The sequence below is a fragment of the Python bivittatus genome, unplaced genomic scaffold, assembly GCF_059951505.1.
Source record: "Python bivittatus isolate LINGU-HERP-01145 unplaced genomic scaffold, Pbiv_v1 ctg000590_np1212, whole genome shotgun sequence".
Taxonomy (NCBI): Eukaryota; Metazoa; Chordata; class Lepidosauria; order Squamata; family Pythonidae; genus Python; species Python bivittatus.
This window is the reverse complement of record NW_028277086.1, coordinates 29,810,276-29,826,230: the sequence shown is the minus strand read 5'-3', so window position 1 is coordinate 29,826,230 and position 15,955 is coordinate 29,810,276. Positions and strand designations below refer to the sequence as shown.

General features: G+C 37.9%; 1 pseudogene; it reads left to right on the top strand.

Moving 5' to 3' along the window:
* Window positions 1-40: 40 nt before the first annotated feature.
* On the top strand, window positions 41-1,515 carry LOC112540510 (AN1-type zinc finger protein 2A pseudogene; annotated as a pseudogene).
* The last annotated feature ends 14,440 nt before the right edge of the window (window positions 1,516-15,955 follow it).

Sequence of the window (15,955 nt, the reverse complement as noted above, 5' to 3'; positions counted from 1 at the left end):
TATTGGTTTGCTAATAGCTTTCATCACAAAATCAATTTTTGTCTATGTAAAGGAATAATAATGCTTCTGCATTAAATATTGTGGAAAATCTTCATGCAACTGCTAACATACTGATAGTCATTTTCTTTCCTGAAATGTAATTGTTGATTTTACTACTTTGCTTCCTATCTCTGATAAGGACACATATAAAATCTAAAATCCTTTGACTCCAATCTTAAAAAATCCAGTCACAAGATCAGATAATTTAGGGAATGATTTAAAGCCTTTGAATGTTACAAGCATTATTATTAATTAAGGCCTGTGATGCTTAATCTAAAATATTAAAATGATTAAATGTGTATTCTATTTTCTAGATATCTTCAATTTTTCACTCAGAGCAATAATAGAAACCAAAATTGCCAGTTAAAGGTTAATGGGAATTAAAAATGGAATGTAAAAATAGAATGGGAATGGGAATGGGAATGTAAAAATGGAAATTAATATAAAAATCCATAGGTAAGAAAAGTATTATGTTTATGACCTTCTTAGTAGAAACAGTTAAGTTGTATGGAAAAGTCTAAAACATATCCTAGATTGGTCTTCCACCCCATAAAATGAGAAATTCATATACAAATCAAGCCTTAATAAGCAAGGGTCAAGTTTATCTGTCACTCATAGCTGGCTACCATTATTCCTGATATTAATGGCCATTTTGCTCAGGGGCTCCATAATAGTTTAGAAAATTTCTATCTCAGCTCTGAGCCATAGGTTTTACAATAAAAATAAGGTATTATATCTCTCTTCACAAAGTCAAAATACTGTATTGTACTACATCTTTCATTCTGATTAAGAAATGCCAGGGGAGATGGCTGCTGTTGCACCTCTTCTGGCCTGTCGCTCCACAGCTGGGGGGCTTGGCTCAGGAACTGCCTTGCCGTCTGGCTCAAAGGTCCTAGCGGCAGCACTAGTGAGGTTCCTCGGAGGTGACCAGTTAATTCTGGGAAGTTGGGGGCATCTGAAAAATGGAATGCCCAGAAAATGCTGCTATGACAAGACCTGCAAGCAGCTGGATTTTCTTTCTCTGAAATGTGATGTGTGTAAGGAGCTTTTCTGCAAAGACCACATTGCCTACAGCCGACACAAGTGTCCTTCAGTATATAAGAAAGATGTGCAGGTTCCAGTCTGTCCTCTTTGCAACACTCCCATTCCTGTAAGAAAGAGAGAGAAGCCAGATGTAGCTGTGGGAGCCCATATGGATAGGGATTGTAAACAGGATTCTGCCCAGCAGAAGCAGAAAATCTTCACCAACAAAAGCTCCAACCAGGCTGCAAAAAGAAAGAGATGATGCAGCTGGTTTGTGACCAGTGTCGCCCAAACTTCTGTCTTCATCATTGGCATCCTTTGGACCATGACTGCCAGGGAAGCACTTGGGCTGTCTTAAAAACCAGGTGTGTAGTTGTGATGAGGTCCCTGGAATCCAAGAATATTTGTCCCAACTGCCAATTTCCATAAAACAGGTACAAAGCAAAAAGTTGATGTCTACAACCTGGATCTAAACCTACTTCAAGCCTGCCTACTGCTGTTCATCTTTAGCTTTTAAAAATTCACTGTACCCTTTTGATAGTACTTTTGCATATTTGCTGATTAAACTGCCTTCTTTTATTGTTGTTAAAAAAAAGAAAAAGAAAAGAAGAAAGAAAGAAAGAAATGCCAGGCCAGATATAATTTTTTCCACTCTTCCAAAGCTTGTGTTTTGATGGACTAATTTAGTATGGAAATCCCATGTAAATGGGAGCTTTGCACACATTTGCTATGTATGCAGTAATGTCCATTGGGAGGGATCAACAGCATCAAAATGGCAGATGGTGCTGTGAGTAAAGCTCCACCCCTTTTTTATGTGTGTGTCACACATGTAAAAAGAGGGGAGCTTCAATCGCCCAGTTGCACCTACCATTTTGACACTGTGACTGTTCCACACTGATCCCCCTTTGTGTATCCTCACGAAGGCTTAAAGGTCATTGCAGGTTGTCAGTTGGATATCCTTTCCCAATACCTAACTTTGGGAAGGGTTATTGTGAATTACATTATCCTGACTGTGAATTTCATCTGCATGCACAAGCATGAATTTTCCTGAAAATGTACGTGATGGTAAAATCTCCAAAGTTTCTGTGCATGATATCTTTTCTCTCTCAGATCCTCAATCTTGCTGTACTGAATGACAACATTTGAAGAAACTTTGCATTTGTGTTCATGTTAAGAGAACTCTTCTTGCATTTAGGCATCCTAATTAAGCTATGAACAGTAGCCCAATTCAAGTGGTACAGGTCACCATGTGAGCACTCTGGGGCTTTTGGAAGTTGCAAAGCATTGTGGCATAAATAAAAGACAGCCAGCTGTGTGTACAAGTATGTCTTCAGTGCAGACCATAATGCTGCATACTGGGACATCCTTCTTCTACATGACATCACAGTACAGCTTCTGGGATGGTGAGACTTCCTATCACTGCTTGTGTAGTGAGTTAATGGGGCTTATTAGCAAATTGAAAATAGTCACTAGAATTTTCCCATGAAACTATGTATATGCATTATCACTGAATATTACTTCTAAATTGCTTCTGCTTGATGCTTCTTGTTATTCCATTTTAGCACTGTATAAAGTCAACAACATTACATTGTTTATGCTTTTATGTTGGATAGATTCTCCCTTAAGTAATAGATATGTACAAGAGAAGAATGGCTCTGTGTGCCTGATCTTATCTCATATGTATGGATATTTCATTCATTTCACTCTGCCATCAATATTTGAAGCAGAAGATAAGATATAGGGAGGAAGCAGTGTTTGTTAATTGTGTTATTAACAGTGCTTGATGCTATTGTTCCATTCAAGTTAATAGAGTAATGTCCACTGTTGTAATTGGATGAGAAAGTTCAATTATGTTTTGGAATTGTTTTGGAGGACTCATTGGCTTTCTTAGATGCTCATGTTCTTTTAAATTATATACCAGTGCTTTGGAAACTAACAGGAAGACAATAGAAATGGATATTGTGCACAAAAGAAATTGAATGGAAGAACATTTTCCATTAATTATACGTACAATGATCTGAAGAACTCATCTCTCTTCTTTTATTCAAAGATTAATTTTACCTTCAGGAGTCTTGACTAGAGGACCGCTTAAAAGTTTGGCTCCATATACTGGTTGATATGCTTACTTACCTGTTTGCTTCCTATTGTTAAATAAAATGACTTAAAATCTGTCCATTGTATAGTATTGTATATTGTATATGAGTGTCTATCACTGAAAATCCCAGTGCATTCTGGCATAAGCACAATAAACCAGAGTAATAAAATGTAATGGTGATAAAATGTAAGATGGATCTGTTAGGTGCCTAATTGTGCTTTGACTAATTCTTTTCAACTTCTTTTAAAAAATGAGAAGGCCAAGAGAAGGTAATATTATCCTCTGTCTAAATTAAGTACCCATTTCACTTTGAAAATAGATGCAGGACTTCCATGAGACTTAATACACCCGGATTGGATTGGATATTTGTTGCAGTACAAAGCATATGAAAGGCACCAAGGTGGGAAATGGTAATCCAAATTCTGTATTAAATAGATGTAAATGTGAGATTTCATCCTTTGATTTGAATAAAAAGACTATTTTCTTAGTTTTGTTTCCAGTACATTACTACATGTATTGTAGAGGGTGTCTATTGTTAATATTTGATTTGCTGTTTGTAGGAACAAATTAGGATGGCATTTGTTGACTTTTTTTTTTTTTTTTGGCATTTTGTTATGACTATTTATGACCTTTATTGACATCTTAAAGGAAATAAATGGATTTATGAAGAACAATGCATCTTTACCAGAATCATATTGCTGATTTGATTCTTAAATAAATGTGGCCATTATCAGTCATTATATTAAAAAAAATCTAAATAGATGGACAAAACTCAGGAATCTATGTTAAATTAAAAGGTTGCTAAGAGAAGTATGATGGAAGAAAACAATATGTTTTTGGCAAATGCAGCATTCTGCTCATTGGAATTGACTGACATTGCGTGATTTTCAAAATTCATGCAAATGCATGAAATGACAGGTAACTTCTTCTTAATACTAGAAAAGGTGCTTTTAGGAGAAAAAAATGTGAAGTGTTGCTTAGACATTAGTCCCTGTCACCTCCTGCCAAAGTTCCCCTTCTGGCTTGAACAGGTAGATTGCACTGTGCTGTTGACCATGACCAAGGGAAACGTGTAGTTTGGTTCTTCATTCACATCTGAAGACATGAAAACCCGAGATTGCCAGTTTCTTAGTCTACGTCATTGCCCTCTTTCACCAGAATGGATCAGAGGCTTTGATTCAATAAGGCCGTTGTGTGTGTGTATATGTGTGCTAATCCTTAAAGCCTGTCTTTGTAGCTGACCCTTTCAGTAATCCTTATGACAGTCCTATATGATACCATGATTATCACAACATGGGGAAGTGAGGCAGGGGCTGAAGCTATTGCCAAGTTTAGAGCTGAGGAGAGATTTGGAGAGTTCTCACCCCCAGCACACTTTTAGCCATTCTGCTATAAAAGGATGACTCAAACATCCACCTTTCAACCCCACGTGGTCTGTGTGATAGCCACTGTGAGCTACTTTAAAGATAAATAAGAACATGCTCTTTCCTATCCTGAGCATTAGGGACCGTACTGGCAATTGAGATCGAAAGCATAATGAACCTTAAGGCTAAAAAATAAACAGTAACCATCTAAAGTGAACCGTCAGAGAGCCAATAGCTCTTCTATTTGCCCAATTGATGCTTTTGTAGACTGAAGAAAAATACACTGTGACTGAATGACTCAGGGAACTGATAATAGGAAACAGACCCATTCACCCTTAGGTCAGTGGTTCAATTAAGTTTCGGGTTGCTGGTGACTGAAATCTGCTGGAGCTGATGACTGTTTCATAGTCTTTTGTGAGCTGAGCCATGAACGCTCAAGACAAGTAAAGCTTATAGTGCAAACGTTTTGTGAGAGCACTTCAGTAGTTGCTGAAATGAAAGTAAAGCAGCAGACATCATTATGCAGATTGGGCCTTTTTAGCCCAAATCCTTGGCACTCTGAAGCAGGTTTGAGAAGCCAGTGTAAGCTCTTGCCATTATCTAGAGTGAGTCTTTCAAATGCAACCCCCATTATATTAGAAATAACAAAAATTACTTTTTGTCTTCTTCCATTGAGCTTCTCAGCCCATACTTCAGCTTTTACCATCTTAGAAACACCATGTTGCTAATTTCTAAATGACCAGCTACCATGTACATTTTGAACTACTCTTTATTGAAGTACATTGGTGTTCTTGTTTTTAAAATTACATGCGAGGGCCAAACCCTTGTTGGAATCCTTAAGCTTCTATTATTCCTAGTATTTCTACTGTTACTACTCAACTGAATTAAATATAATATGATTCCCAGAAACTATTACCAACTCTCTACAACTATGAGGTTTTGCTTCTGCTGAAGCAATGAAAAGCTGAAGTAGCTTTGTTATTAACAAAGATTAGGGGAAAAAATAAAGCTTGATTCTCAGCTTGGTGGTATTGATTTAATGCAATCAAGATAAATGCAATATGAAACCTTGTTAAAATTCTGTACCTTGAATGAATAAATAATTTAATACGGCAGCAGTTCTGGTAATTTTGACAAGGCAGTTACAGTTCCCATATGTTCTTGAGATCTCCTGAATATTTTAAATAAACATTTAATTACCACTCAGTGACTCTGAGATTTGTTATTAGAAGGCATGACAAAAGTAGAGATAAATCACAGGAACACTGAAAAGCCATTACGGTGGAATCAAGAGTAGCAACATCCCCCATTCTTTTTCAGCCTCGGACTTCCCCAGTAGAGGACATAAAATGAAAGAAGAACCTGGTTTTATTGTCCACAGTGAGCAGGAAAAGTGTTGTGCTGGAATAGGAGATTGCACCCCAGTTTGTTGGATGGGTCCAGTCAGAATTTTCTTAAAATGCAAAGTCACAGAATATAAACTATTTATACACTAAAGATGAGAACCGCTCATTGGCATTTTACTCTGCCGTTAAACATGGTATCTAAACATTGCCTAAAATGCTGACACTCTATGGACAAATGTCAAGTTATAAATGTAAATTATCATCAACAAATGCAACTCTACTTTAAGTTCTGTATTGGTCCTCCCTCCCAAGTATAAATCAATGCCTCTCATAGGAGGTGGCTGTAAGTCCTCTTTTAATTACCCAGTGTGCCATCGCAAACCAAACTTGCAATTTTAAATGTACTATCAGGAGGATGCTAATTAAGACTTTGAGGTCTGTGTAAGTAATGACATGAGGCAAAGTGGCATGATTTGTCTAACTTTACATAATTTGTTATTGTTTTACAAAATCAAAGCAAGGGCAAATAGTTTTGCAAGGGTCTTCTCCGCGTCTTATAATGTATTTATGAAATGGTAGAATCTGTTTTGAGAAATAGTTTGGTGTAGTAACTAAAGTGTTGGCTAGAAACCAGGAGACTGTAAGTTCCAGGCCTCTTAGATATGAAAGCTGACTTGGTGACTTGGAGCTGGTTTCTCTCAGCCCAACCCATCTTACTGGGTTGTTTGTTGTGGGGAAAATAGGAGATGGCATTAGGTATGTACACAGCCTTAAGCTGACCAAAAATAAAGTTGGGATAGAAATCTAATAAAGATCTACAATTTTAGTACATATAATTTCAAGCATAACTTTGCATCTGAGAAGACTCATTTTTTCCCCACTCCTCTTTGCTTAGGTCCAGAATTTGGAAGATCAAACTACCTTTCCATCCTTGAATGAGAAAATGGCAAAGAGGAATGGGAAAGAAAATGACCTATCCATGCAGGAGCAAACTATGCCCATGGTGGTAAAGAAACACTGGAAGTGAGTTGCATAAGATTCAAGTAGGGCACTTCAAGCTGCAAAATGAATTTGCTCTTCCTCTGAATGAGTCACAAGCCTTATATTTCTGCTGATAAAATGTGTCTATTTTGTGATATGCTCCCTGCCTTCTATGTTCATCCTTTAGTAGCCTGCCTGCCCCCCCCCCGCCCCCCAGCAACAAAGTAATTGTATTGGTTATGGCCTCTAGTTAAAAATATTGTTTAGATGCAGGCTTGCATCTTTATAGACTTTATAATTAGTTGTATAATTACTATTTAATTGCTTCCATGTGCTCAGCTTAGGGACCTGTTATTAAGAGAATCTGTCTGTTTTGGAAAAAGTATGGGCCCAGTAGCAGAAAACAGCTCCACGTTCATTGAAAGCTACTTACAGTGAACTTAGATATAGTGAAAAATCAATTACTCTTCATTTCTCTTCAACAAGAGTGACATTTATTCAATTTATATGAGCAGAGTAAAGAAACAGAGCTCTGTTCCTCCTCTGGAAGGCTAGAAGAGCTCCCTGATCTTATATATGGGTTTTGCGATCTATATGTTAACATGATGTAGTTCAGTTGTTGGGGTTTTTTTTTTTAGCATCTTCTAAAAACACAGTTTGCTGTTTCCTTTTTCCAGCCTAGGCATTTGTAGAATTACAATAAGATTTCATTAGCTACTGTAGACAAAAAGAAGTAAATGTCACAAAACTATTTCTATCCTGAGTCTGATACTTGAACCTTTTCAAAATGCCACGGAGGTATTAGATTGACTCTTCCCTCTCCACTCCCTTTTTCTTTTTGGGCTGAATATGCTATAACGAATCTTCTCCAACCTGGTTAGGTTATGACAAAAATGTCATCCAACACATTGGGGAGGCATCCAGTTGGAACAAAACGCTATAAAACATCCAGAATGATGAGATTGCACTAATTTTCGATCAACACAGTTATATTACATGATGCTTTATTGTTATGCGTCGAAAAGAAAAGACCAACCATTAACTCAGTATTATCAGTACTGACTAAGGTTTCAGGCGAATGTTCCTCTAGACCTACATAACTATGTCAAAAATTAAACGTGGGATATACAAGGCATGAAATGTGACCTGACCTTTGGCTTTAAAGCCCTGAATGGCACAGGGCCAGGCTATTGGCAGGACGGCCTCTTAAAAAAAACCCCAATGCTATATAGTTCAGGACTACTTTTATTGGAACAGCTATAGTAACAGAATCTTCCAAGTCTGAATGTGCTTCTCCCCTCTCTTTATCTTTGGGTGAAGCAGGTAGGGGCTTGCCTGAACATTTTCTCAAGTTATTTTCTTAGCCTGGACTCAAGCCTTTCTTGCCTCACTGTAGCCTTGGTAGGGGCTCTTCCACCTGTCCATCAAGGCCATTCCCTATTGCCTCTACAGATAGGTTGGGCACACTCCAGTTCCCTTCCTTTAAATGTTGCCATCTAGCAGGATCTAGACAGTGTACCTATGTGGTAGTGGGCCCTGCCCTTTCCCATGAGATGCAGCAGTTCCCTACCTTCCTAGCTTTCTGGAAAACCTTGAAGAGCTGGCTTTTCCCACAAGCATTGAGGTAGAGTGAGACTGGAGCCCTGTAAAGCTGTTTGCTGATCTGTATGTGTTTTGTTGTTGGGAGGCACTGGGAACTTTTGTAATAGTTTTATCTGTTTGTTTATTTGCTTTTTTTTTTTTAATCCACCCAAGGCTATGGTGCATAAGATGAGTGGCTATATAAGTCAAATAAATAAATAAATGCTATGTTAGCAATGCATGTTGGAAATAGGATGCACTTGTTTAACCAACATTCAGTGCAGTGATATCTTTATGGAGACTTTTCTCCTATCTGGCATCATAATGGCCAAGTGGTGAGGCAGTTTAATAACCATGCAATGATATGCTTTATGTATGTATGTATGTATGTATGTATGTATGTATGATAAACTGCTATTTCCAGTGTTTGGCATGCTAGAAACCAAAATGAATAGAAAAGCTCCCCAGGAATTAGAAAATTCTCTTCCACTTCTGGCAATAGGGATACCTTTGAAAAAGAGCTAGTATGCTCATGTTTTGAAATGAAAAGGAGTGTCTGTGGCTTAGTGATATAACACCTGCTTTGTCTGGGAAAAGCCCCAGGCTCCAGTCCCTGAAATCTCTAGGCTGAGCAAAGTTCTACCTGAAACCCTGGCAAGGCTGCTTCTCTTCATCTCCATAGGAGTACACTAAATGGACAAGAGGTCTGACTCAGTAGAAGGTGGCTTTTTAGCAAAAGAATCCCTGAATAGGCCTTTGTATCTGCCTACGTTTCTGGCATCACACTTATTCAGCAATTATATTCTGCAATTATGACTATCAGTATTGACCGTAGAAAAGCTCAATTAAAAAAAAGAAAGAAAAATACTTTTCTCTCAACTCTCAACTATCTCCCCACTTCTGTTCAACATCTGCATGAAACCACTGGGTAAGGTTATCCATTAGCATGGGGTTAAGTACCATCAGTATGCTGATAATACTCAGCTGTACATCTCTGCCCTGGGCCACTTAAGTGATGCTGTCAAGGTGCTTGTCTAGTGCCTGGAGGCTGTATGGGTCTTGGTGGGGAAGAATCAGCTTTGGCTCAACCCAGAGAAAACTGAGTGGCTGTGGGTTTTAGGGTCCCTCATATTGGTGATTTGACATCTTTAACTCTGGCTGGGGTGACAGAGCACAATCTAGGGGTTCTCTTGGACTCTTGGCTCCTGCTCAGAAAGCAGGTCAGAGCCATGACCAGGAAGACCTTTGCACAAATACATTTTGTGCAGCACTTGTGCCCTTTCCTAGATCAGGGGACATTGCTCACTGTGTTTCCTAGATCAGGGGACACTGCCTTAGTCACCTCCCAAATGGACTAGTGCAATGCACTGTACATGAGGCTGCCCTTGAAGAGCACTTAGAGGCTGCAGTGATCCAGAATACAGTGACATGGGCAGAAGTAGGCACACCTTGATATGCCTATGTAACACCCTGCTGCGTGAACTGCACTGGCTCCCAGTAGGCTTCTGGGTGTAATTCAAGGTGCTGGTTGTCACCTTTAAAGCCCTTCATGGACTGCCTATCCATGATAGTTACTGCCTATCCTACTAGATCTGACAGAGTGGGCATGCTCCAGATCCCCTCAGTGAAGCAGTGTTGCCTGGTGGGCCCTTGGAAGGGTGCCTTCTCTGCCATGGTGCCTGCCTTATGGAACAGCCTCCCCCCAGATATACGGATGCCCTGACCCTACTGACCTTCAGGAAAGTGGTGAAGACCTGGCTTTTCCCCCAGGCACTGGGGCCAGGATGTTCATAGAGCTGGCATGGAGTGGTTGGTGAATGGATGTGAGTTTTTCTCAGGGCCTCAACATAGTTTATTGTTTTAAATGGTACTTTTATTGCATTGTCTTTTAATTTTGTTTGCCACCCAGAGTTCCTTTTGGTAAATTTAATAAAGAAAAAGAAAAAGTGGCAAAATTATATCTTCTGAAAATTTATCTTTTAAAACAACAACAACAATTGCTTTTTAAACAAAGGAATACCTCTGCAGTCATGGGGAAATTTGTAATCTATGTACTTGACAACATTTTGGTCAGGATGTGTTTTAAAAACACAAAGGTATTAGACCATTCAATATTCAAAATATTCAAAATTCAGTACCTTTGATGACTGATCTGTAACCTAAACAAACTTGGAATCTGTTTTGAAAAAAAAAAGGAGGGGGAATCAGAAGTTACTATGATCAATATGGAAACTAAGACACATTTGCTACAGATGATTTTCCACTTTAAAGCTCTGTTTGGCTTGAAATTACTGTTCAGTCTTTTGCAGAACAATTACAAACACAACATGGTTGTCCTCTCAACTGCATGTTGTCATAAATCTCCAGCTACCTGAGCTAAATAAATACAGCTGAGATGTGTTCCCCCAGAGCTTTTCAAACATCAAAGAGGAAAACATCTGTATATTGAATCCTCCTCCTCCTCCTCCTCCTTCCTTCATATTTAATAGACTTCCCACTTTCAGCATGTGCTCAGATTTCATATAAATTTAAAACACTTAACCTTCCAAGATAATTATGTCCCACATTGTGTTGTACAGAATCTGCATCAAGAATATTAAATTGGGACATGCTGTATTTAAATTCAACAGAATTTAAAAAGGGGGGCTCTGATCAGCTGCTACTTACCTCAGAATGTTGCCACTTGTCATATTCAAGAAAATACTACAGTTGTCTTTGAAATATGCAAATAATTTAGTGTATTTTGTCCTTAAAGTTTTGGACTCCAGTCCCCAGACATTTTAAACTATTCCAATTATAACTTATTAACAGATTTCAGTGGGCCTGTCAAGACTGACATATTTCCATGGCTTATGTTATAAAAACTTAAGTAAAGATATTTAAATGGGACAAGGCGATGAAGTTACAGTATCTGATCAGGATGTTCTGTTTTGTGATCCTAAATGAGAGCTGCAGTTTTCTAGTAATAAGACCTCTGAACAAAATAAATCTGTATTCTAGCTAACTTTCAACTGTATAAATCACAGAAAGGGGAGATCTTAGTCAAAACAAATACTATTCATGATCTGGGAGATACTATTTTAAACAGTCTCCAGGGCTGAGTATAGCTGAAGCTATTGGAGGTTTAAAACTGTATCTCTGCTTGTTTGTGAAGTTGTTTTCTTCTTTTGATTGATGTTTCTTTTAGGATATTTGTGTGGAGGGACCCATTCTTAAGAAAGGAATTGCAGATTCTGCAGTTAATAGACTTGACATGCTGGGAAATTTTCTTTTTATACTTCTAAGTACTCAGAAAAGTGCACAGATGTCAGTGAACACTTACTGGTGAAACCATCCTTAGAGATGTTACTTTTAGCTTAAAGCCCATTTTGGATTTTGTTGTTTTACACTTTTGTTGCTTCAAATCAAATGGGATTTTAGTGGAAAAGTGATTAAGGCCCTTTCCCATGCTATTCAGAAGGCCCAGATGGACATGTAATCCAACAAATGCAAGACAGATCTTTTTCAGGTAACTGTTGAATGTAGGATGAACTTCTGAAAGGGTGTCTACTTGGGGGGTTATTGGTCTGCTCTTGGAGAAAAGCCCAAGAACAGATTTGCCATGCTCAGTCAAATAATCGTCTTGTATCACTTAGCATTCTGTGCACAGTCAGTAGCCAGCCAGATGCCTCTGGAAAGTTCATTGGCAAAGTAGACGCTGATATCCATCCCTTTTAATCCTCAGCATCTGGTGCAGAGGCATGCATTACACTTCCCAGATCCCATTTTTCGTGTGTCTTAAATAACAGATGGGTCTTCTAAGAATAATGTGGGTCTTAGCCATAAGGAAAATCTCCAGCTCTTCAACTAGATAAATGTCTTCTCACTAGGTGCATGGTAGAAGGTTTATCTCCTCAGCAAGAAGGCATTTTATAAGCAATAGGCATATGAATTTAAATATAGTTTTTCCAGCTGGGCTGGCCATAGAAAATATGGGCTCTCCAAATCAATAGGGCATAAATCAAGTCATGCATAACTGAATTGCACCAAAGTCACTACAGGTAGTGAATAGAACATGTAGAATGATATCTTACCTGCCCAGTTACACATGTGTGAATCTTAAGTGGGTATGCACTGGAAATTATATGTTTCTGGAATTCCCATATAACGTGTTATAATTGTATTTAATCAGAATTTATATTGCAATATAAATATCAAAAAATTAAATCATTTTGGAATGTGTGGATCAATCTATTTCTAATTTGCATATCTCTATATGTTTTTTCAGATTTTTGCATTAATTTTAAATGAGAATTCCATAACAATATTTGCATTAAAATATAATTAAAATTCACATTTTTTCTCTGTCTCTGATTTCTAGGTACATTTATGCTGATGTTCACAAATATATCTGCTCTTTAAAATGTATTGAAAATGTATTTTGATACTTTTTTGAGCTGATATGGAATATGGTGATGTTGATGCCACTTAGCCACTGATCCAAGTTTAAGATTTTCCTTATACTGTATATGGCTTCACTGTTACAGACTATCAGTGAGATTTTATTTATTTATTTGATTTATATACCCGCCCAGCTCATATAAGTAAGATAGCAAGGGAAGGTCCTGTTTCATGCACCTAGAACTCTCACAAGTAGAGTTTCTTTGGGGTAGCACCTAGATTTTGGAATGAATTTTTCCTTCAAGGTTGCACATTATCTACATTTTGATCTTTTAGATGCCTGCTGAAGACTTCTGTCTTTACTCAGGCCTCCTTTCTAGAGGAATGTTGAATGAATGGTTTTTATTTTCTCCATTCTCCTTGCTATATGTGCCTTTTATCCTGTTGAGTGATGTGTAATTTATATCTTTCTAAAATACTTTGCATGCTTTTATGTAGAAAGTGATAATATTAATATTAATAATAATAATAATGTCGAAACTAATAACTAATATCTACATTCCAACGTTATACAGTATAATCTAGGAGGTGCTGATCAGAGTTATGGGTAGCAACATAGGAAGCTGCTACTCCTACAACTCTTTGTAGTCCAGAACAATGATTGACATTTTTCTCCAGGGTTTTACTCCAGAATCTGTCCAGCTCTGCTTGAAGCTGCTGGGAACCGAACCTAAGATTTTATGTAGGAACCCTGTGTTCTGTTACCAAGCTATGACCATCATATAAGAAGCACAGATATAAAATTCTTAAGCATCCCTGGAAATGATTCACAGTTCAGCACTATAAACAATGCCTATATTATGACAATTATGCAGCAAATGCCCAAAATGACTTTTCACTGCTTGTTTACAGTTATCTACTCTGTTTCTCATGGACTGCACTGCAAGAACAAGACAAATATTTTGATGCATAGCCAACATCTTTATCATGCACTAGTCCTGCACCAATAATTGTGCAGATTGTTGGGGTGGCACGCCCACATTGCCTAGACAGGCAGTGCATGAAGAGTGATAGTTTCTTTCACTTCAGTTTCTCCTGAAAGAAAGCAAGTCAGATGTGCAATGTATATGGTCCTTTAGCTGACAGATGGTTAACTAGTCAAAAATCAATCTTTGTTTGAAGCCCCTTTCTTTCAGTTGTCATAACTTCATTGTATGATCATGTTGAAATACTTACAGTACGTTTCTTCCCTCTTCCTGCATTTTTTGGGGGGTGGGGTGGGAGGGAGGTGCACAAATCATGTTTTACAATCTGTAAATAAAAGTCCAGTATTTTCCATAGAGACAAATTCATTACATTACACATATATATACATACATACATTTAAAAGGCGGACGCCTCATAAACATAGGAATAATTTGTTTCCAAACATATAAGTTTAAATAATTTGGGACACAAGGACAGAACATTGGGCTGGGCTGATTCTGGTACTACAGTATATTTCACAGGTTGTGCCAGTATGATCTCATATGTTCAGCTATGAAAATGTGATTTATGATTCAACTTATTATGCACTTCAGTAATTAAAATTTTTCAGCGAGTGGAACTCAAGATGCAAAATGACATTCAAACAACATTCCGCCCATCTGTGATTCATTCTGTAAATTTTCATTTGGTTTTAAACAATAACCAGAATAATGATTTTTAGGAGATAAAACTCTGATCTCTGCAATCCAAAAATCAGAGTTCTCTAATGAGGAAAACCATGGAGCAGGGGGAGAGACTTGTGAATTCAGAAAGAATGAAATTAAAATACCCCAAAGATGGTAAATTTCTGTTAATCATTAGGTGATAAAGAATCAAAACATTTTCCACTGTTTGAAAGTGTGAACAGGAAAATATGATTTCCTCTATGTCTTAGGACATACTAGTTGTAAAACCAGAAAGACCTTGGGAAACTAAAAAAAAAAAAAGTTTCAGGGGCTAAGATCCCAGCCAGGTTGTATACAGTTTGACGACTTAACTTTTGAGACTGCTGATATGAAATAGCTTTCTATGTGCTGGCACATATGCTAACATGCCAAGAAGAAGCCTGTTATTTAATCATACTAAATCTGACATTGCTTCAAAGGGGGTGGGGGTGGGATTCAGAGACAGTCCTCCACTTGGTATCTAAATTAATCCAAATTTTATTATAGTATTATTTGACTTTAGAGCTTGAGAGTAAATTTTGCTGAAATCAGCATTTGCTGCCAAGTAAACATAATTAGGATTTAGTTATAGCTGACTTATTGGAGCAAGGACTTTTATAGTCAGTGACTTCTGCATGTAGATAAGACTCTATTTCCAATCCTTGCATAAAAGTGAATTGAAAAATTGATGGAGGATGAAGTAACCAAGACAACAAGCGCCATTTCCTTCCTTGATATTTTGATCTCCCGTGTTTAAATGTTGCTAATGAGGTGGAGAGAATGGCGAAGCATTTCATACCTGATTGTACCTCTAGTTAAGGTAAGCTTTCTCTTTGTGTTGCAATACAAATTCAAATACAGCAATAACTCAGAGGCAGTTTGTTGGAGATATTAACACAGTCACTGCTGAATGGAGGCTCTTGATCTAGCATGGTTGATCTGATGACTTGATATTATTAATGGAGGCTGTCATGAGATGGCAGGGGGCGTGGCAGCTGCATCCATTCAATAGTACAATGTAAGTGCCTGACTCTTGAGTAGCTTGCATTACCCAAGGAAACAGCTTTGTTTGTGATGTTGTATCTCATAGTCTTGCCAATCCGGGGTTGCTCAGCCTGTGTTTCCAAGACCGAGGTGTTTCCACAGACCTCTAAAATATATCACCAAAGTATAATTTTTAATGTGAGATGAAATTAGTGAATGCTGGAATGGAAGTATATCAATTATATATTTTTTTTATTTTTTTCTCTTGGCCCCACTCATTTGGGGGGGGTGTAGTTCTCTGCACGTCACCCAAAGACCAAGTGCAACTCTTAGCCCAGAATGAATTGGATACCCCTAGGTACATACTGAGGAACCTTGTACACCCATGGTGCTAAAGTAGCAGATCCCTGCCTCAGCTTCCATCTTGCAGTGCCCTCAAGGAAAAGCCTCACTTTCACTGGATCATAGCTG